Below are 22094 nucleotides of genomic sequence, written 5' to 3'. Positions count from 1 at the left end.
ATATTAGTAGCGACAACGAAGCACCCCCCGGGCTGTGCAGTTACACACGGCGTTTCGTGATGAGTGAAACCGAGCCGGGAAAGGGGGAACGGTTACGAGACGTTCCCGGAAGCCTCCTTCCCCCCCGACTTCAGTCCAGTACAAGATATCTCAGTAGCAACATAAACACCATAGTGTCTACTCGTTACTATAGCAACCCCATCCTTGCGATTCGCTCATGCCCAGAGGAAAGCTGCCCAGGGCCGCGTCCACTGGCATCTCCCACTCGGACGCTCTGACGGGGCTTTTCTCGGCGAGAACTGTGTCTCTCGGGCGCACGCAGCCGACGGCACCCCCGCCCCGGGGCCTCGTTCTGCCATTTCCTGACTTTGTTTCCCTGTTACGTCAGGAGCTCATCGAAGAGAGACCATGCTCTCTGAGCAGTTCACATGTTCCCGGAGAGTGGAGCGGGGGGAGAGGGAGACCCAGCTCCCGTCCGAAAGAACGTGAGCGTCTGCCCAGCACTGACCACTGCCCGTGAGCTCGAGTCTCCGCCTCCTCACCCAGCGGGATGCCCTGGGCGGAGCCCCAAGAGGACGATGGGAGAGGCCTGAGGTCCGATGGGAGAGGCCCAAGGCCCGAGGTCCGATGGGAGAGGCCCCAGGTCCGATGGGAGAGGCCCCAGGTCCGCTGAGGGAGAAGGCGCTCTCCTAACCTTCTCTCCTCTGGCTCCCCGCCTTCAGCTCTGAGAGTAAGTTCGGGAGGTCTTCCGAGTCGGTGCCTATAACCAATGCGGCCAACTGGTGTTCCTGAGTGTTCCCACGAAATGTTGAGAAAGTTCTGGATCGAAGCAGCCAAGGGTTGTCCATCCCGTCCTGTCTCCTCATTTGCGTCTGCTCTGGGGTAGGGCTGGGACGGGAATGTTGGCGTGAAGAAACCCGGTCGATGCACCTGCCTTTGTAACGTACTGATTCCAAACGGAAGATCTACTGGCTCTTCAAGGGGCCAAGGTTCTCAGCGGCCCTGCCAGGACGTGCGACACGTTCTCCAAAGCGGCTTCGGCACGTGGGGCCTCACAAATGCTCGGTGAGTCTGCACGTGGGAAACACCCGCCTGGATTAACGCAGGATGGACTCGCAGGAAGAGCGTCGCGGTGCCCTCAGGGCGGACACGGGGACAGCCTGTGCCCACTGGGGGCTTCCCAAGGGTGAGCCCTGGCGTGGGAAACCTGTCTTTAACGGTTCCAGTCCACCCACGGCCTTTCGCTGCAGGGGCCGCCTTTGCACGTGCCGATTCCGGTCTCTCTTTTTCCCTGCGGAGCCGCATCCGAATCCCAGTGCATTTCGGCGGCTGCTCGCGGCGGCGTGGGAGCTCGGAACCAGCATCACCGCGCGCCTCCGAGGGCAGCCAGCCTTCCGGTGGCTGGTTCAATCCTCCAGCCGTCCCCCGTCTCTCAGGCGGCCCTTCTTATCGTCTCGGGCTAATCCTTCAACCGTTCCAGGCTGGAGGACTTGGCCACCAGCACCCCGTCTGCTAATAAGATTTTCATTTGGAAGGATGCAGGGCACCCATGTTTTCTATCATCTATAAAAATACTAAGATTTAATAGCTCCAGGTTTTGTTTCATGTTAACGCCAACTATTTTTTTTTTTTTTAAAGGTCCCGGAATGTCTGCCCAGCAGTGAAACGCCCCGCCGACAGCCATTTGCAAGGGTAATGTCGTGGAAACAAACATCCATCTCGGGAACAGTTTCATTAGCCCCATCTAGCTGACCTCCCCACATAATGTTGTCAAATGTGACGGCATCAGATTATTGGGAACGTGGAGATCAATAAATATGCAACACCGGCGCCTGGAATGCTCCTGGCATCGGAACCGCGCGAACGCCGTCTGACACGCTCAGGGTCGCTGTCATCTGTCACACCAGCCAGCCAACAGACAAGCTTAAGGGGCCGGCTCTCCATAGCGGGGAAGCACATGGTGAAGACGGATGAGATGGGGGTGCAGCCAGACTCCTGGTGCACGGAGGCTCCAGATGAAAACACCAGGCGCACGCTCGGGGCCGCAGCGGCCCAGTTCGGGGAGTCCATGCCAGTTCCGGCCACACGGTCCAAAGCTGCTCTGCAGACCTGCTCCTGTGTTTTTTATGTCAGAGGCCACGAGAGTCTGTCTGCATCCGGGAACTTGCTAGGAACTCGGGGCATCTCGAGTGCATTTCAGACACCATGAGGCAGCCAGACCCCCAACCCCCAAAATTCCTGTGTGTGTGTCAACCACACAGTGTCTTTCCATGGGATAGCTACTGCCCAAAGCCCAACAAAGAGCCTTGTCCAGTCGCCGAACCCTCAGATGCCCACACCTTTGGGTGCACAAAACAGCAGGCTGGTTGAACTGCTAACGGAAACTGTGACCCCAGCTGGGGGTCACCACCCCCTCCTTCTGAGACCTCTGCGTGCTGCCTGCCCACTCTTGGCACCAGCCACCGCCCGCAGACCCCAGCCGCAGGCTTCGGCTCTGCCCCCCACCGCTTCCCCAGAACAGGCACCCCGTTCAAAAACCCTCTTCCCCTCCACAGGGCTCAAACCCAGCGCAGTCCACCTAGGAAGGAGAGAAACTGGAAGGAAACCACATTCTTGAGACAGTCTGCGCGGAGGGCATGAGCCGCGGGGCCTCCACCGAGCCACGCTGTCCCGAACACACACGTCCCTCCAACCCGATCGGTGCGGATGACCCGCGGTGACCGCCACACCCTCACCCCCGCCCCTTTCCACGGTGCAGGGCGCACAGCAGAAGCATAGAGGTATTTTTGAAGCACACTGTCACGAGGTACTTGGCTAGTAATTTGCAGCCCAGGTACACACCATACCTTTTAGCGCGGCTATTTATCTCTCGGGGAGAATGCTGCTGTCCTCACGATAAAGGCTCTGTCGGACCTCTTCATCAATAGCCAACCTTTAAGCACAGCACATCTCATAAATAGGAGTTCCACTAACACAGACTTCAAAAGGATAGAACTTGATAATTCAAAAAGAGAGCGATATTAAGTGTCCCAGCAGTCCACCATAAAAGCCACCGGGCATCCAAACGCCACAGTCCTCCGAGCAGCGAGACAGGTCTATTAGAATAATAGCAGGGGAAGCATAATTACCAGTAATCACCGGCTGGAAAGGAGCTCGTTGTTTTTGTGGAGCAAAATGCCGCACCGAGCCCGCGGGAGATGCTGCCGGAGCGCGGCGGCGGGCAGGTAACCACCGAAAATCACCATGGCGCCAACCCGGGGCTATTTATTTCTATTTATTAAGAACTCTTTGTATACCTGAGTGTTTTCCTGGTGAAATCATCTTAATCTGAGCCCACATTTTCTTTGGATAAGAGTAGTACGTAATTGCTACTCACCGGCCACTATTTTCTATACGTCTGTTGGTCAAACAGGTGCAGCGGCTGCTCCCTCCAGGCTCAGAGGAGTGGGTTCCGTCCAGCAGGGGCTCCTGGTTGGCTCCATGGAGCCGGACCATGTATACACCATGTGCCAAAGAGGAGGAGGAAGGCCTGGCCCCGCAGTAACTTTCCAATCCGAAGATGAGTGACTGTAGCTGGCAAAGGGTCGGGCGGTCTCCCTGTGGATTCAACCACGTCCCACACCAGAAACTATTTGTCTATAGCTTGTGTTTCTCCTCCTCCTTAGTTAGAGGTCTTCCTGTCCTTGCCAAGCACTTGAAACGTTGCCAAAGGGCAGGGAGAAGAACAGGCCCATCGGAGTCTTGTCAACAAGCCCAGGCGGGAGTCAGGGCCGGCGCCATCAGCTCCACTTTGCAGATGGGCAAGTGGAGGCTCTGGATGGAAAAAGACTCCCGAGGCCACACTGCTGAAGCCTCCCCTCCCAGCACCCTGCACCTGCTTCTGCATCTTCCTTACTCCGCAGGGAGTGTGGGCGAGGTGAGCGGTCTCCACACCCTGAGGGGCCCAGCACCGAGCCTCGGGACAGCAGGGAGAGGGTCTCCGCACGCTGAGGGCCCAGCACCGAGCCTCGGGACAGCAGGGAGAGGGTCTCCGCACGCTGAGGGCCCAGCAGCCTCGGGACAGCAGGGAGAGTCTCCACCAACTGGAAGGCGGCCCTGCTGCTGGTGTAAAGAGATACTGTCAAGGTGGTTTCACCTGGGCCTTGGCCTCCACCACTCACCTCACATGAACTGATTTATGGGCAGGTACCGGAAGCGGGGGAACTGAAGGGGAAGGGGGCAGGGAGCAGGAGAGACAGAGTGAAACCTAATTTTTAGCCCGAAGACGAGAAAATGCCCTTCTGGTGACTTGGCTGACTAATGGGAGGGAGCTGGCACGGAACACCGGGGCGGACACCGGGGGCGAAGCGGTGCGGGAGGTGCTGCCCGCCCTGCCTCTGCGTCTGACCACGGCAGCCACGGAGCCTCGGTGGCCCGCCTGGGACGCGGGGCGGCGGTGCTGCTAGAAAAGTCGACCGTGGCCTGCGGGAGCACTCAGCCCGCGCACGGCACCCAGGCCCGCGGAAGCCAGAGGGAGGGCCCCACGGGCCTGCATTCAGAAAAGGCCTCCGGGAGGGGGGGCAGCTGGCCCTGGAGGGTAGGGAGACCATTCTCCAAAAAGCTGGCACCCCAGGTGGTCCAAAAACTCCACTGGCCGGCCTCCTGCCAGTCGCTTCAAGTTTCAGATCAATTTGGTTGTGAGACAGCAACGCCAGGATACACCCAAGCAAGGTCGGAGAGCCCAGGCTCGTGAACAGATGTAGGACTCGGGCTATCAGGATGTCGGAGAGTTGAGAGCCGGGTGTCACCCTCTCCCCTGGACTGAAGCTCCCATACTGCTCAGCGAGACCGCGTCATTCTCCCAAGGCACCTGATGCAGACGCCGAGGAGAAGGTGATGGTGGCGGGGGTGGGGTGTGATGGTGGCTGGGATGATGACCACACAGGGGAGGGAGATTAGGCTCAGGGTTTATTCTCAGCAAGGGACGCAGGTAGGCAAAGACCAGGGACCCACTGCGCCCCATCAATGAGGAGCATGATCACGGCGAATAAAGACCGTGGATCGGTTTGCTCCAAGTCCTGAGACCTGAGACAATGCCCCACCCTCAGCTTCTCCCGAATGCGGGGTTCAGGAGGCACAACCGTGACCTTCAAACCAGAGGTCTTCCGAAAGCTTTTACCCGGGAAGAGAGATCCACCTGACACAACCATCCTGGGCCTGTCTCGGGCTTGGAAAAGGTACACACAGAAGGCAACCCGAGAAAGCAAGAATCTGCAACAACCCTCCACAGCCACACACCTCCCGTCGTACCACACGCCCCAAGCCCCGGCCCTCCACCCTCCGAAAGCGCCTCCCGCAGAAAAGCCTCCTCACCCACCGACAGGCTGCGATCCCAGCCCAGGCTTCCAGGAAAGTCTCGGTGTCGTCACATCAGCCGGCCTCGAGCCGAGCCCAAACCCATTTAATCAATGCGCTGTAATCAGTAGGTATTCCGGCGCGGTCGCGCTAATGTACAGGTAGACTAATTAAAGCACCAGCGTCCACAGCACTCACATACCTCAATTTTCTCTACAAAATCCTTATTGAACCACTACTTTAAAAAAAAATAATTGCATTTGCAATTAGAAACACTGAAGTTACATTATCGATTTTCCGCTAAAAACCTTTTTAGTAAACAAGCATAAACTACATTCATTAAATGTAAGTGCTTGGAGCTACGGTGTGAAATTCAATTCGGCCATTATCATGAATTACACTGATTATTGCTGTAATTATTTTCTCTTGGATACAACTGCATTTCTGTCCCTTGCTAGTTCTGTCGGACATAGAACCATGTTCGTTTTATAGCTAATAAAGCTTGGCTGCCGTCCGGCAATTACTGCCACTTACGCAAAATCATTACGTTAAGCTACGGGTACCTAGCAAGATTCAAAAAAATTAAGTAAAACATCCTTTTTTACCCCTGGAATAACTCATAGCATCAGAGAACGAGGGGAATTACGATGTTAACTGATTTACCAAACTCCGAGCACCCCGTCCTCGCGGGCCAGACACGGCTGCCGGCTGCCGTCCTCAGCAGGGTGGGCCGGGGATCCGCCTTTGCAAAAAGGAGCAGTCGACGGATGGATGGGGTTGTGAGGCTGCAGTTTTCTCGGAGAGGAAAGAGACAAAAAACAACAAAACGCCCCGGTCACTTGGCGTGTCGCAAGATAATGGAGTCTATGATTTAATAAGAGGGAAAAAAAAGCCTCGCATTTTATGTGTGTGTTTGTTTCGGAAGCTTGTTGACTAGACAGAGTTTTAAAGAAGACCCCGTTCCTCTTGCGGAGGCAGGTGCGCTTCCCGCGGCTTTTCCCGTGAATCTTCCAGGGGCAGTGGGTCTGTTTTCAGAGGAGGCCCCTCCTTCCCTGGGGCGAGGGCATTGCAAGAACCACAGGGGCTCTTCCCTGCTGTGGGAGCTGGTCTCGGGGGGGGCCTCACGGAAAACTGGTGGGGAAGAAAGAGGAAGAGGGGAGAAGACAGGAGAGCGATCTGTTAAAATCTGTGCAAATGTCTGTAGCGATGGAAACAGTGGGTCTCACCGCAGGAGGCTTTGCAGTCTCTGGTCCCGGCTGGGTGCTGAATCCCCACCCCCACGGTCCCCAAGGCCAAGGCCATGCCCCAGAGTCCCCCAGGCTTGCGGACGACCTCGCTCCCAAACGGCAGAGGTGCCTGAGGTGCCTGCTCCCATTAAGTCGAAGAGCCTCTGGGAAGGGAGCTGCCCCAGCCACCTTCTCATGCCGGCCTGCCCACTGGGGGCGGGGGCGCCCGGCCCTGGGGTCCCTGGGGTCCCTGGGGTGAGACGTGGACGAAACAGAGCCGCCCAGGAGGGAGAGGTCCACCCAGCAGAGGACGGGCACACCTCCGCAGGCCTTCACCGTTTTCTCCGTAATCAATGTCCTTAGTACCACAGGACATGGGCTTCATTTCCCTTTTTTTTTTACAGGTTTTTATTTTATTGGTTTTTTTCAAAATTTATTTATTTATTTCCGTTACAGATGTTTCTCCTTTCCCCCCACGGATTTCCCCGCCCCCCCTTCATTTCACATTTAAGAGGTGGACAGTGGTGGTAGGTGGCTACAGGAACCCATAAAGAACGTTTGACCAAATGAGAGGGGAAAAGTTAAGTGAGGGTGACGTGCAGGGAATCAATCCACAGGTGGGGTTCACCCACCCGCTCAGCACCCAGGGTCCTGCCAGTTGCTGGAAGCCAGCCAGGCTCGGAGCTTCCCAGTGGCCAACGCAAAATGGAAAACACAGTCATATCGACAGAAGACTGACTGGTTCCGAAAGAAGAAAGGGAGATTCTGAAATAAGTAAAAACCTTTCGTTTGAAAAGAAAACCGTACACAGAACCTGATGTTAAGTTCCAGAATCCAAGAAGGAAAGGCATCTTTGTACAAAGTCAGATTCTGCGTCTCTCCTAGATGTTTTGTTCGTCAAGAGTCTAAACCTCTGGAGAGCATCCGCTGAAACTCTGACGCTATGTTCAACGATAGGGATGATAAAAAAAGAAAATAGGTCAAAGTGGTATTGTCAGCACCTTCAAAGGCAGCACCACCGAGGGACAGCCCGTGCTAAACCCCTTTGAAACAACACAAAATTCACTGGCATGTGCTGTTATTTCAGAGACGTTCGAATTTTTCCGGACATGCTACATTAATGTTCTGACCGTGTTTGATCACTTAAAGTATGAATTAAGATCATGTATTTAGTATAAAGAAGTCACTTTCTTATTCTAAAAAAAAAAAAAATTTAAAAGGATCTTTTTTTTTTTTTTCAATAATATTTCTTGCTTCTGTTATCTGGGAAATTACCTGCAATGATTTAATATAGTTTTGAAATGATCCGAAGTCAGAATTCTCAACTCTCTCCTTGTAACTATTTTAAATAAATGGGCTTTAAAAAACAACAACCATGTAATTGATAGTAATGACATACATGTGTCAAAGGTACCAGTAAAAAGAAGAGACAGGTACCCTCCAAATCAAGCAGGGGCAGGCACCCTTGTCTTGCGCCCTCGGGGAAGAAAGCATTTTCTAAACACGACCGATGTGGCCACATCCGGTTGTCTGTCTGCCCTGGGCCCTTCCTGGGAACCCACATTAAAGAATTCGGTCGACGGGCTTGAAAATTCAGAAAAGGGAAAATTACATTCCTGGAGATCGTCAAGAATATCTTTTCATAAAGAGCCTTTTCCGCAGGAGCTTGGAAACATGTAACATAACCTTCAAAGCAAAAAACGGTTTGTCGCATTAGTTCTGCTCAGCTGACCGTGAACACTAATTGCAGGAAGAATCAACGGGGCCGATACCTGGGGGCAGAGACACACAAAAGTGACCTGGGAAGGCAAACAATGAATAAGGTAAAAATGAGCATCCACACCCCAATTCAACTCAACATGATCTGCCACAGAACCCTAAATGACAATGGAGCCAGTATCTGCCTCCCGCCCCCCAGAGATTAGAAGAAAGAAGAGAGGCAGCCACAGAAAGCTGGGATTTGGGGGTGAAGATAATGGGTGCTTTTACCCTCAGATCTCATAGTCGAACTCTCTGCGCTCACCCCCCCCCCTTCTTTCTCCCGCCGTAGCAATTCCTCCACCACGCCAGGACACTTCCTCCTGTGGGTCCAGCACCCCGCTTTGCAGGATCTCTCTGCAGGGGGGACACTCTGCTTGGTGGAAAGAAGGTTCTGGGGTAAGGATGAGACTGCATATCAATTTCCGTTCTGCAATTCACTAGCCTTGCGACCTCCAGCAAATCACGTAACCCCTCTGGGCCTCAGTTTCCTCATGTGTACAGTGGGGACAGTGAGGCTGAGATCGCAGAATTCTGCAGAGGACGTGAGAAAAGAGCTGTAAGGTGTCTGGAACATAATAGATCCTGAACAAACACAACCCTCGGATATTTCCCACAGACACCGGAGCTGCTGGAAATTTTGCGACACACTCCGGACCCCGCCCCTTCCGGGAAAAAAGAGCCCCACCCCCCACTGTCGCCTGGAGCTGGGGAGCAAATAGGAATATCGAACCCGCTCCACCAACCAGTTCTCTCCCTGGGGCATGCAATTGGCCTGAGGCTGTTCGGGTCCCCTGAGAGAGGGGCTGTTCCCCACTGACGGGGAGAGAAACCAGCCGGTACACCAACCTCGGACAGCTAACGACTGAGTCGGCGGGGATTCTGCAAGCCAAAACGGTTAACGCCGGCATGATTGAAAGTTAAAGCATATCTATTTACAGTTACAGAAATTATATTGAAAACAAAGGTAATACATGCTCAAAACCCATCACTTCCTAATTAGTCTACCTTATTAGTTTCACTTTCCCTTTTATTATTATCTGTGCTCTGGAGATTATTTCCATCCGTGTGTCTGTGTGGCAGGAATACTGTTAACTCTGCTACAGGGTCCTGGCTCAGGGCCCCCACGGAGTCCGGCCCCCAGCAGGGATACCATAGGTATGTGTTCTGTTCTAATAAATACGTTTACAAGAATGAATGAATGAATGGGGGGGGATACTATTAATGGTGTGCTACTGGGCATCTGGTTCCAACTTGACCTTCGCCTTGGTAGCTTCGAATCAGCCATGGTGGGAGTGTGTATACCATGGAAACAGGTAAATGCTCCTGATCAAGGCCCCCCCCCCCCCCCCGAGAGCTGGGTGTTGGACGTTTACTGGAGAACTCAGGCAGAGGGACAGACCTGGGGCAGTGGCTCTGTGAGAACCAACCCAGGGCTGTGGCCCGTGAGCAGGCTCCCCCGTTCCCAGCCCGTGCCTCTCCTGCCGTCTCCCTGGACTGCTCTTGGGTTTCACCCCCCCCCACCCCCCCACCCCCACCCCATGCTTCCAGTGAATTCCTTTGTTAGGCAGAAACTAGCTCAGGTTGGTTTCTGCATCCCAGTCTTAACCAGTGAACAAGACATAAAATCAATGAGGACAGTGCACACTCTCTTCCAGGGTCATTTTAATCTATTCTTAGCCGAGCATAATAACAGAGCCCTAATCACCAGCCGGCCATTGTTGCGTTTTGTTTTGTTTGTTCTTTTTTTTTATCTCCGCATAATACACCACGTATCCTGGAGATATCCCTGCTATTTCTTCCTCATTGCCAAGAACAATCGTGCGTGGGTCTGGCTGGCTGGACCCCACAGGCCCCCGACTTCCCGGCAGGGCTTGGTGCTGCTCAGACGTGTGTGTGTGTGTGTGTGTGTGTGGCTCCTCTGCACGTGCATTAATTACGGTGACACAGACGGCACAGTGGTCGCATTGGGCCTCAGATGTTTCCTTAAGACAAAGCTCTCATCGTGCAGACACCGGCTGGCTGGTCGACTGGCTGATCCACGGACGTGCTCTCCACGGATCGGGTGGGCCAAGTAAATCTTCCGGGAAGGTAAAAATGCTTTTAGTCTTTAATGCGTTTCCTTCAAAGAAGCAGAAACTCCAACTGCTGACTTGTTCACCCCTCTTGCCCCCGGCCCCGCCCCGCTCACTTACTCCACACCCCTCTTGGGTAAACTTGGGGTTCCTCTTAGGAATGGACAGCCCGGCCTGCAGCCTCTTCAAATCTGCTACTTTCAAGATATTGAAATGGCAGCGGCTCCCTCAAGGGGCTCCCCCCACCCCCCCCATTGGTCTCAGCAGGTGGGCCAGCAGGTCCGCACGGAAAAGCAAGCCCGATGCAAACAGCACACAGAGTGCACACGCACCGCACAGGCACGCGGCGCCCACGTCACCAGCTCCGCCCGTCCGCTCACACCCCGGCAGCAGGCAGGGCTAAGCCTCGCGGCGCCTGTCTCCGGGCGCGAGTGTGACTTCCGGCATCATCGAAATCCTAGAGCCACTCAAGTTCCCACTTGCACAGACGCCTGAATCGGGATTTGGAAGACAAGCTATCTAATCTGCTGTCTGAACGACTCAATAATCTGAAAACAGGTCAGCCCGCAGGGAAACTGCACATAAATATTTGGAATGACAGATACTTCGCTTCTCAACAGTCATCAGGACGACGGCAGTTTTTCTGCTCTCGGCTCGGGGTCATCTTCACCTGGCAGCGTGCTCCCAGCGGTACCTTTCCTGCAGGAAGAGAGCCTCCTGCCCAGGGCCCGACCGGGGCTCCTCCCTTCTGGACTGGCTCAGGCGATTCCCACTCGTGGGGCATGGACTGTGCTGACCGGCTTAGCCGGGGTCAAAGATCTCATCTCTAAGTTCCACCGGATGCGTGCTATTTCCACGTGCATTTTCTCCCCTGGGGGTAGATCAGGACTTGAAACGAAACGGCTGGTCAGGATCCCTCCACCTTCCATTTCAATGAGGCTGCAGTTTAATTAGAAGTAGAATAACATTTACATACATAATCACCACACCTCACCAAGAGGCAACAGCAAGCTTCTGGTGGGCGCCGGCGCCAACGCCACGGCCTCCGCTGCACGGAGACTCCCTGCAGACGGGCCGGTTCTCTGTCTGGGCGAGACTGACACTGTCGATGAACCGCTTCGTGAAATTAAAGTGCGCGTCTGAGCCTGGAGAGCCCCTTGGAGAGCGTGTGTTTCTTGCGTTTGGAAGGAAACGGATCGCGATCATCATGGATGTGCACAGACGCTGAGGGCTTTATCCCTGCCTGTCCCCGGAACACCCGGGCAGGTGGCTAAGGGGGCCACCCCGTCCGTCAGTGAGGAAGGCGGGGCGCTGCAAGGTGAGGTGATCCCCTCGGCAGTGAGTTGACCGAGTGCCTGTTCTGAATCCAGCGCCCTTTCTACCAGTGATGTCACCAGGCGATACATCGGTGATCCTCCGGAATTGTTGTTTGCCTAAAGCTGTTCTCACCTAGATACAGAGTGGAGATCTCAGCAGAAAAACGTAACAGATGTGTAAGGCCCTCCTTACAGGACTTCAGAGTTAGGGAATGCAGGCAGGACCATGTCTCAGGTAAAGAAAAAGGACTCGAGTCTGCCTGGGTTCACATGCAGACTCTGCCACTAGTTACCTGTGCGGACCATGGACCAGCTACTCACTACCCCTGGCCCTGGTGGGCACCTGGGATTGTCTACGTTCCCTCGGCTTCCATTCTGGGGTCCTGGGGAGCCAAAGTGATCTAAGCTAAGCCAATAGATTCATGCCCTCACCAGGGTGCTGTCATTGACTCAGCCCTGGACGTGGGACCCAGGCTCGTTCAATCCGGAGCTGCAGGACCTCCCACTGGGTGCAAACAAGGAGCGTGGAGTCCTGGGGGCTGCAGGCAGGCATCTCCGTCTGTGCAGAGAGGCAGCCTGCGGAGGAAGCAGGTGCTCCGGAAGGCAGGGCAGACACATGGGAAACGGTCCCCAGCGATGTTGCTGACTGCGAGTCATACCTGCCCGGTGACCCGCATCGTCAGTTACTTGAACTTGTTATGTAGGCCAGCTTGACTTGGGTTTCCAAGGTCACCCCAACCGACATGCAGAGCATCACCTGTGAAAGAGTCAGAAAGGATCTCACCGACCCCCATCCACCTGTTGTGAGGCTCAGATAAGGGAACGCAGGGACCCTGGGCACCGTCCTGTTCACGGCAAGCCCTCTGCTCCACCTTCGGACCACGGGGAACATCTCGTCATCTTTCTCTCTGTGACGTATGCTTCTCTGGGCCCCAGGGCCTGGTCTCCCCGACGTAAACATCGCGTGTAACTGGGCTGCAGGCACCGCACACTAGCCCACACTGTCCCGCGCAGGCGGCTCCGGGACGCGCCACGTTCAGGCTGTCTCATCGGAACTGCAGGAGCGGGGACAGGCTGGGGTGCCAGTCCACCGCTCGTCACTGGCGATTCTACCACCTCGTTTCTCGGAGTCCCCTGGGAGGTGTCCTTAACCTGCTGTCATGATATTTCCGGGTCCGGGAGACAAATTGCTCCCTGAGCAGAAGATGGCAGCGGATCTATACCCCTAAGCTCTGATAATTAGTTTTTAACGTAACTGCAATTCTTTTGAGATGTTCTCCCACTCTACAGTCTTCTTAAGAGCATCCCTTAGGCTGAAATTAAGTTGGAAGGAGTGTCCTGGAGTCTGTGGGCGCCGGGCGCAGGTTACCAGCCCGCCTGACATGACGGATGGGCCGTGGGCAGAGTGGGGGGCCCTCCTTGCTCCTCTGCACCAGGCCTGTCCCGGCGGCGGCCACCGAGGCACAGGCCAGAATGCCCTTCATCACGGAGGGCGACACCCACGTAATGGTGACAAATGGGTTTTCGAGGAGGAGGGTGCGCAGGGTGGAGGTCAGGGAGGAGGATGGGAGCCAGCGGCTGGGCGGGCACCACGCAGGCCCCCCCTTTTCACTGCATCAGAGTTTCTTCCTGAGGCCAGACAATTGTGGGCCCTTTTCCACTGGGTCAATGGGGGTATATTTCAGTTGAGGCATTAGTTTATCTATTTATTTATTTTTAGAGAGAGAAACGAAAACCTCCATCGGCGGCCTCCCACAAGCCCCCGACTGGGGACGGAGCCCACAGCCTGGCACGTGCCCTGCTTGGGAGTGGAACCAGGACCTCTCAGTCCACGGGCCTGGACTCCATCCACTGAGCCACACGGGCCAGGCTCAGTCGAAGCCTTTGCCATTCATACGGGGCCACAGGCAGTCTGTGCCTCGGGAAGCAGCTCGGATTGCTCGGGAAACGCCTGGGAGCTGCTGAGCCTGGGGTTCCGGCGCCCTCCCGGGCCTCCCGCAGGTGCGTGGGGGGCCCTCCCCGTCTCGCTGCCAGATGCGGGGCTGCTGGCCCTCCCGGTCTCCCGCAGGTGCGTGGGGGGCCCTCCCCGTCTCGCTCCCAGACGCGGGGCTGCTGGCCCTCCCGGGCCTCCCGCAGGTGCGTGGGGGGCCCTCCCCGTCTCGCTGCCAGATGCGGGGCTGCTGGCCCTCCCGGGCCTCCCGCAGGTGCGTGGGGGGCCCTCCCCGTCTCGCTGCCAGATGCGGGGCTGCTGGCCCTCCCGGGCCTCCCGCAGGTGCGTGGGGGGCCCTCCCCGTCTCGCTGCCAGATGCGGGGCTGCTGGCCCTTCCGGTCCTCCCGCAGGTGCGTGGGGGGCCTTCCCAGACGCGGGGCTGCTGGCCCTCCCGGTCCTCCCGCAGGTGCGTGGGGGCTCCTCCCCGTCTCGCTCCCAGACGCGGGGCTGCTGGTCCTCCCGCAGGTGCATGGGGGGCCCTCCCCGTCTCGCTCTCAGACGCGGGGCTGCTGGTCCTCCTGTCCGCTGGCGGCACGCGCGGGGAACCGGGCTCCACAGCCGTGACATCAGATCGGAGCACCCGTGTTCGCGTCGGCGCCGGTGGACCCTGACAGGCTCACGGGCTACGCAGAGGAGCAGACGGGAGCCAGTGGGGCCCTGAGGACCAGGGTGGACAGAGCGCAAAGCTCGCTGGGAATCCAGGGGCATTTCAAGTCCCCAAATGCCCAGCCCGTCTGTCCAAACGTTTCCTTCCCCTTCGCCTGAAGCCACCCCTGGGAGAAACGTGAAGCGGTGTGAAAGTAATGCACAAGGGCTCCTACTTGCTCATGGGGTGCACACAGGGGCCTTCCCTCCAGGTGCCCGAGGGCAGCCCTGCCCCTCGTCAGGGTGTGGCCTCCGTGTCAGGTCGGGCGCCAAGCAGGGCCCAAGCCTGGCTGCACTGGAGAATCACAGGAGGACGGTGCAGCGGTGCCCGTGCCTCGGCTGAACCCCAGAACCGTGGACCCAGAGCTCTGGGGCTGGAGCCCAGGGCGGAGCCGGCATCATTCTAAATCCCCCAGCCCGTTCCAGCGGACCTCCAGCCCGAACTGAGCACCACGGCCCACCGCCTGTCCAGGTGGAGTCTCAGAGAAGCGGAGCTGAGGCTCAGCTCACGACAAGGAGAAGCTCTGAGGAAGTGAGTTCTAATCCAGTCATTCCCAACCAGAAAGAGGAAATGCAGCAAACAACGCAAAGGGAACCTTCCTGCATGCCCTGGCGGTGTTGCTCAGTGGTGAGCGTCGACCCTGCACCAAGAGGTCGCCGGTCTATTCCCGGGCAGGGCACATGCCCAGGTTGTGGGTCTGATCCCCAGTGGGGGGACGTGCCGGAGGCGGCCAATCTATGTTCTCACTATCAATGTTTCTCTCTCTCTGACCCTTCCTCTCTCTCTAGAGTCAATAAAGAAAAAAATTAAAAAGCTTCCTGCAGCCACATGGGAGGCCGCGGAGGAAACTCAGCCTTCGAGAGAAACACAGCACAGGACGTCCCGGGAGGACCTGCACACAAAACGGTCCTGACCCATCAGAGCCGGCCAGTCGCTCTGCAGGAAGTGGCAGTGGAGGTGGGCGTGGAGGTGGGCGTGGAGGTGGAAGTGGAGGGGGCAGGAGGTGGGCGTGGAGGTGGGCGTGGAGGCGGGTGTGGTGGTGGGTGTGGCGGTGGGCAGCGGAGGTCGGCGTGGAGGTGGGCGTGGCGATGGGCCTGGAGGTGGGCAGTGGAGGTGGGCATGGAGGGGGCAGGAGGTGGGCGTGGAGGGGGGCAGCGCCCATGGAACCCAGAACAGTGACATGGACCGTCCACTGACTCGAGCTGGCGGGAGCCTGGACCTCACCTCGCCCTCTGTTGCTGGGCCCCTTCTCATGTCCTCTCTTGAGTAGGATGGATAATATGACCCTTTTCCATCTTAAAAGGGGAGGAGAGGGGAGAGGAGGGGAGAAGGGGAGGGGAGGGGAGGGGAGGGGAGGGGGCCTTGGCCAGTTTGACTCAGCGGTGGGAGCGTTGGCCTGCGGACCAGAGGGTGGCAGGTTTCATTCAAGGACAGGCCCCCGCGTTGCAGTCGGGTTGTGTGGGAGGCAACCCATCGATGTGTCTCTCACACAGATGTTTCTCTCTCTCTCTCTCTCTCCCCTTCCCTCCCTTCCACTCTCTCTCAGTGGAAAGGGTGAGGGTTATTAAAATAATAAGTAAAAATAAAAAAAAAACTGAGGCCCAACATAGGTGAAAGTTTGTTTGTATAAAAAGCTCAGGATTATTCAAATTAGTTCAAGTCTTAGGGGGGCTGGGTGAAAACGGTGAAGGGATTAAGCAAAAGAAAAAACCTCATAGACACACACACACACACACACACACACACACACGACAGCATGGTGACTGCCAGAGGGAAAGGGGGGGAGAGGGGAACGGGGGAAGGAGACTGGACTTGGGGTGGTGAACACAATACAGTATACAGACCAAGCATTACAGAATGGTGTGCTTGAAACCTACATAATTTTAATCAACCAATGTCACCCGAATAAAGTCAATAAAAAAAATGTTTTAATTGGGGCAAGTCTTGAAGCCCGAATAGACAGGCTGGGACGGGGGGACGGGGGGACGGGGTTCCTCTGGGGCTGCAGCATTCACTGGGAGCCAGGTTCCAACTGGGAGCCTGCAGAGGGACACACACCACAGCCACCTCCGACGTGGTTGGACCCCAGAAACGAGGTCAGGGACTGCTCTTGGTCCCTGACCGCGTGAACTCTCGGGTTGGGACAGCCACCCTCAGCGGCAGGGTGACAGGAAGGGGTCGCGGAAAAGCTGGCGGCCTCGGCACATGACACTCTCCGGTTCCTGCTTCTGCTCCCTCGCGGGTCCCACCATAATCCGTGTGACCGGGCCACTTACAGTTCCCTCGAGTTGTCCGAACGCGACTCCATTCTTACTCGCTCTAGTGAGGAGTGAGCTACTCTTACTAGTAACCAAAGCAAAAGACAAGCGCACAAATCTTAGACTAAGACATTGGCCAATGGCTCCTTCCGCCCAGAAGGAGCCGACCAGTCTCCCCAACTGACCCTGTGTGAGTTGAACATACGGCAGTTGGGGTATAAGGGCGGACTGGGCCTCGGTGTGCCAGCCTGGAGGGGGGACAGACCCACGGGCCGTGAGACTCGGTCACCCTGGGAGGTTCTCTAACCAACGCCAGGACACGGTCCTCCCAGCCTGGGAATGGCCATTTCTTGGTCACGTCAGAGAACTCCGCCGGGAGAAAGCAGAGGCTGGGCCCCGCCGTCCGAAGCTTCTCCATGCTGCATCGCGTCCTGGGGTGGGACAGCCCTGGCAGGAGACGGGCCCCACATCTGCTCAGGGCAGGGGGCAGGTTCAGACATCTGCAGGGTAAATGTCGCCCACCGCCAGGGGTGCCTCGCCTCCTGAAGAAATGACTGAGAGTTGATTTAATCATGAACTTTATTTTCCATTTAGCCCATTCTTCTCCAAGGATGTTGACAGCAAAACAGATGATGCCAACGCCCCTTGCTCCCTGCCTGTCCTATGCGCTGGTCACCCTGGAGGAGAGCTGTCAAGGGGCTTGAGGTCCAGTAGGGCATTTCAGCCTCACCCACCCTTCGTGGGTGGGGACGTGACTGTCCCAGGTACAGACCAGGAAGCCGCGGTTCCCAGGCAGCCACCTGGCCCCAAGGCCATCAGGCCTGGAAGTGCAGAGGCCTTTGCCTGCAGGCCCCCCAGCTCCAGAGGCCCCCCTCGGGCTGCTCTTTATTTCCACACGAAGAAGCTTCCGCTGGAGGCTGACAGGCAGGCCCTGTGCTCTCTGACGACACCTGGGACTTCTCTGACGGCACAGTCTCACCTGAGGAGCCTGCTGCTGGCCCACACTGGGGGGCGGCAGGAGGAAGCCAGCAGGATGAGGTCCCAGCTGCCAGTCAGGAAGGAGGCAGGGGCAGGGGGCGGAGCCACGTCCCCATCCTGCCCCTCCCACCAGAGCCCACAGAACAGTCTGAACACAACGGGACAAGAATGTCACAGGAAAGGTAGGGTGACTGAGCCCGGCCGGTGTGGCCCAGTGGTTGAGCGTCGACCCTGTACCAAGAGGTCGCCGTTCAACTCCTGTGGTCTGGGCACATGCCCAGGTTGTGGGCCTGATCCCCAGTGGGGGACATGCAAAAGCCGGCTAATCTATGTTCTCCCTCCCTCTCTCTCTAGAAATCAATAAAGGAAAAAAAAATTCTTTTAAAGGCAGGGTGAGTTCCAAGTCACCCAGATTAGCAGGCTTCCCTCCAGTCTGGTGGGACCCGCTCCGCTGCTCGGAGACGCGCCCCTTCACCCAGTGCCTGCATCCCTCAAGCTGCGGCCCTCGGTCCCCACTCATTATAAAACACGTGTGTGAGAATCGCCCCTGGATGTCAAACCACTGACATGTCTGATGGGGAACAGGATAGTGACAACGCCCAGACTGCTTACTAAGTACAAAGGAGAAAAGAGTAACTGCACAGCAGCTGAGACCACCTTACTATGTCACCCCAAAACATGTACGCGCGAGAGAGATCAACACCCCACATCTCCCGACCCATGTCCTGAGCCACAACACCTGTGGTTTCCTGTCCAAAACAGGCCCCTGAATCTACTCATCAGGACACATCAGACAAACCCAAATGGGGAGACATTCTACCAAATGAAACAAAAGGCGAAGAAAGGCTAAAGAACCATTTCTGATCGAAGAAAATTAAAAAGATAGGACAGTCCTGGCCAGTTTGGCTCAGTGGTTAGAGTGTCGGCCTGCGGTCCCAAGAGACCCGGGTTCGGTTCCCGCTAAGGGCGTGGTCCTCGGTTGCAGTTTGTCCCCGGCCCTGGTTGGGTTGTGCGGGTGGCAGCCACTCAATGTTTCTTTTTCTCTCTCTTCCTCTCTCTCCTTCCCACTCTATCTGAACAAAAAATGGAAAAGTGTCCTCAGGTGAGAGTAAAAAATAAATAAATAAACAGATAGGACAAGCTCTCTTTCCAGCGGGCGCTGAGCCATGGGCACCTCTCAGGACAACGGGCACAAGCACCACAGATGGGGGCAGGAGGCGAGAGAAAGCCCCACCACAGGAGGAGAAACTATGAGCTGGGACATCTGTTGCCAGTACTATGGTTGGCCCCGGCCAAATACACACAGTCCATGTACACAATCCACACACAGTCCGTGTACACAGTCTACACAGTCAGTGTACATACAATCCGTGTACGCCCAGTCCGTGTACACATAGTTCATGTACACACAGTCATCCATACACATGGTCCGTGTACACAGTTCACACACAGTCTGTGTACACCCAGTCCGTGTACACACAGTCTGCACACACACAGTTCACATGCAGGAGGCAGCAAGCAGTACCGAGCCTTGAGCCTGGACACGGGCAGCTTCCCCTGGGCCTCTGAGTGTTGCGCACACACAGGGATTATTGATGTTGTCGACACTGCATCCGACCACGAAATGCCAAGTCAAAGCTGCCTCATGCTCAGTGACAGCACACGGCACGACACTGGTATGAGTGCCCCCCGGCTGCGGGAAGGGGCCAAGCTGACTCCTGAGGAGAAAGAGATTGTAAACAAAAAACGATCAAAGAAACTTTGGGAGGAATATGACGAAAGCAGAAGAACGCCCCCAGCGGCAGGCGGGCTTCCCGCGTGCACGGGCCAAGCCAGGCCCGAGGCGAGCAGCTGGGGTCCCCCTGAGGACGATCCAGGCCAGCAAGGCAGCCCTGGACGTGGCTCGGCCGGGTGGAGCATCAGCCTGTGCACCGAAATGTCTCGGGTTGGATTCTCCACCAGGACACATACCTGGTTGCAGGTCCAAGCTCCAGCATGGTCACATGGGAGGCAACTAATCAACGTTTTCCTCTCCCACTGATGTTTCTCTCTCTCTCTCCCCCTTCCTCTCTCTCTAAAACCAGTTAAAAACATATCCTTGGGTAAAGATTAAAAATAAATAAATAAAGCCCCAAAAGGCAAATATATCCTCCTCCCTCCTAGCTTAGCTCATGTAATAAAGGTGTTTATTCTAAAAGAAAGAAAAGATAGGACAACACGGGTGATTTTTGATGTTTGGGTGTGGACCGAGGAGGGGGGGAGGGGGAGGGGGAGCACCTGCTCCAGAGGGCGTGGTTGGGGAGCAGTACTGGAATCTGGAAGCTTCAGTGCCCCATTTGCTGACGCGGCTCCTCTCCCCATGAGAGCACGTCCTTGTTCTCGGGGGGCACGCGCCAAGGTGGGTGAAAAGGGTAGAAATGAAACAGGTGTGACCCAGAGGGGCCGACCGGTGCATCTAGGTGGCTGGTGCGCAGTTCTCTTCTGAGAGTTTAAAATGACTTCAAAGTGAAGTTATGCAGCTTATTCAAAAGTAAACGTTATTTAAAATCACACTGTACATGTGCAAGCCCACAGAAAGACGATTTGGGACAGGCTTTGAGCTACAGCATCCTGCAACCGGTTTGCAAGAGAAGGAGCAGCCTTCCGGCCTTTCCCGAGCTTCCCCACCCGCCCGCCGCCCACCAGCTCCCACCAGCTCCCACCAGCTCGCGCGGCTGCAGGAGGAGGAGGCCCTGCCCAGGCGCTGGCTCCCGGCTGCAGGGAAGACGCGGCGGGAGCCCCAGACAAGCGGGGGGAGGGGCTGCGAGGCACCTGAAGGAGCCTGAGCAACTCCGCCTCCGCCAGGCAATCTGATCAAAATGGTCTCTCTCACCTCTCCTGGCGACACAATAGCCCTATTTGCTTCGAGCCAACTCCTAGATTTTGCTCATTACTTTTCCTGTTGAACCCTTTGGTCCGCAGTGAAGACCATTTGCAAATAGAGCCCAGGGTTTCAAGAGGGTTTACGAAGCCGTCGGCCGGGCAGGAATGCCGTCTCCCGTGTCAGACCAGCCTCTGTCCCCTCCGTCATTATTTTTTTTAATATCCCTCATAGTCTTCCCTGTGAAAGTTGTTTCTATTCATCTCACTTTAGCATTGCCCGATCCATCTTCCTGAATTAGCAGGGGCTGCAGCACCCTGCCCGGCGAAGGAAGGGAGAAAAGACAGACAGACTGTCTGCGGCAGAACGATCCAATTTGAGCCGGTGGCCCCTCTGAAAAATGATGTCCACATCAGATAAGAAGACGGCCAGTTTAAATTGTTCTATCAGAACCCAGTTGCCTGTTTCTGAAGCTCATTCCAGACAATTGGAAACTGTTCTCTTCTCCTTTTTTTATAAGGTAATTGCCCAACTCGAAGCCTGTTTATGATTGAAGTAGAGGCCACAATAATTTATACAGTAAAAGCCTCTATCTAGATCAAATTGTGTGTTTTCTAGGTAACCATGCTGGGTAAATATTCCCTCTGTTTTATCTTTAATGCGCTATCTTTATGCATTCTGCCAAGCTAACGCTCTCTGGGGAATATTTTACACGCCAACAGGCAGGCAACTTGCTACCTATTACATTGAATGTGGGAATATTGAGTCAGATGCTCCTTCCATAGAACTGTTCGGCCCTATGAATGTTGCCCTAATGGGCCCCTTCCTGTTCTAATTAATATGACAACATGGTATTGTCATCAACCAATATTTATGGAGCAGACCTCCACGGCTTGGGGTCTGCGCTGGGGCTTTAATTAAAAGGTCCTATCTTATTCTGGAGATCTATGCAACAGAGGTACTCACACAGCTGTGCAGGGGCAGCCGTCCAAGGAGCTGCCTGCAGCACCCTTTGCTGTGGCCCAACAATGTGATGGACTAAATAGATTATTATACAGCCATTAAAGAGCTAGATCGATGTACATTAGCTGAAATGGAATGATACCCATAATATATTAGAGGGATGGAAAAAAGTGAACTGGAAAACATGGCTAATAGAATGATCCCATTTTCAGGGGGTGGGGGAGAGTCTCAGTATATGCAGTGTGTGTGTGTGCGTGCGCGCGCGTGCACGCACGCGTAGGTGTACAGGAAGCTTATATTTACATTTTTAAAGGCAGAATAATATGCACCACACTGCTGACAACAGTAACCCTTGAAGAGTGGACGAGAGCAGGGGAGACACTGTACTTTATTTCAGGCACATACATTATTTACTCTTTCTACAAAGAATGCTACTTTTGTAAATAAGAAAAATGAGAGTTGTAAGAGGCAGTGTATTCAGTGACCAGGTACTGCACGCTTCCTGCATGCCAGGCACTGTGCCAGCCTCATAACCATGGAAACGAGCGGCAGAGAGACCAAAACATTTAAATCAGCAGAAAACTCGGACTTCACAAACAAAGCTCTTAGTTAGCGGATTTGCTTTGTTTTAAGATGACTTCTGTCCACATTAACAAACAAAGCTCTGAAAGTTGAAATATGCCGGCGTTT

This window comes from Molossus molossus, unplaced genomic scaffold (assembly GCF_014108415.1).
Source record: "Molossus molossus isolate mMolMol1 unplaced genomic scaffold, mMolMol1.p scaffold_m16_p_17, whole genome shotgun sequence".
NCBI classification, from domain to species: Eukaryota; Metazoa; Chordata; class Mammalia; order Chiroptera; family Molossidae; genus Molossus; species Molossus molossus.
The sequence above is the reverse complement of the archived record's forward strand: the minus strand, read 5'-3'. Positions refer to the sequence as shown.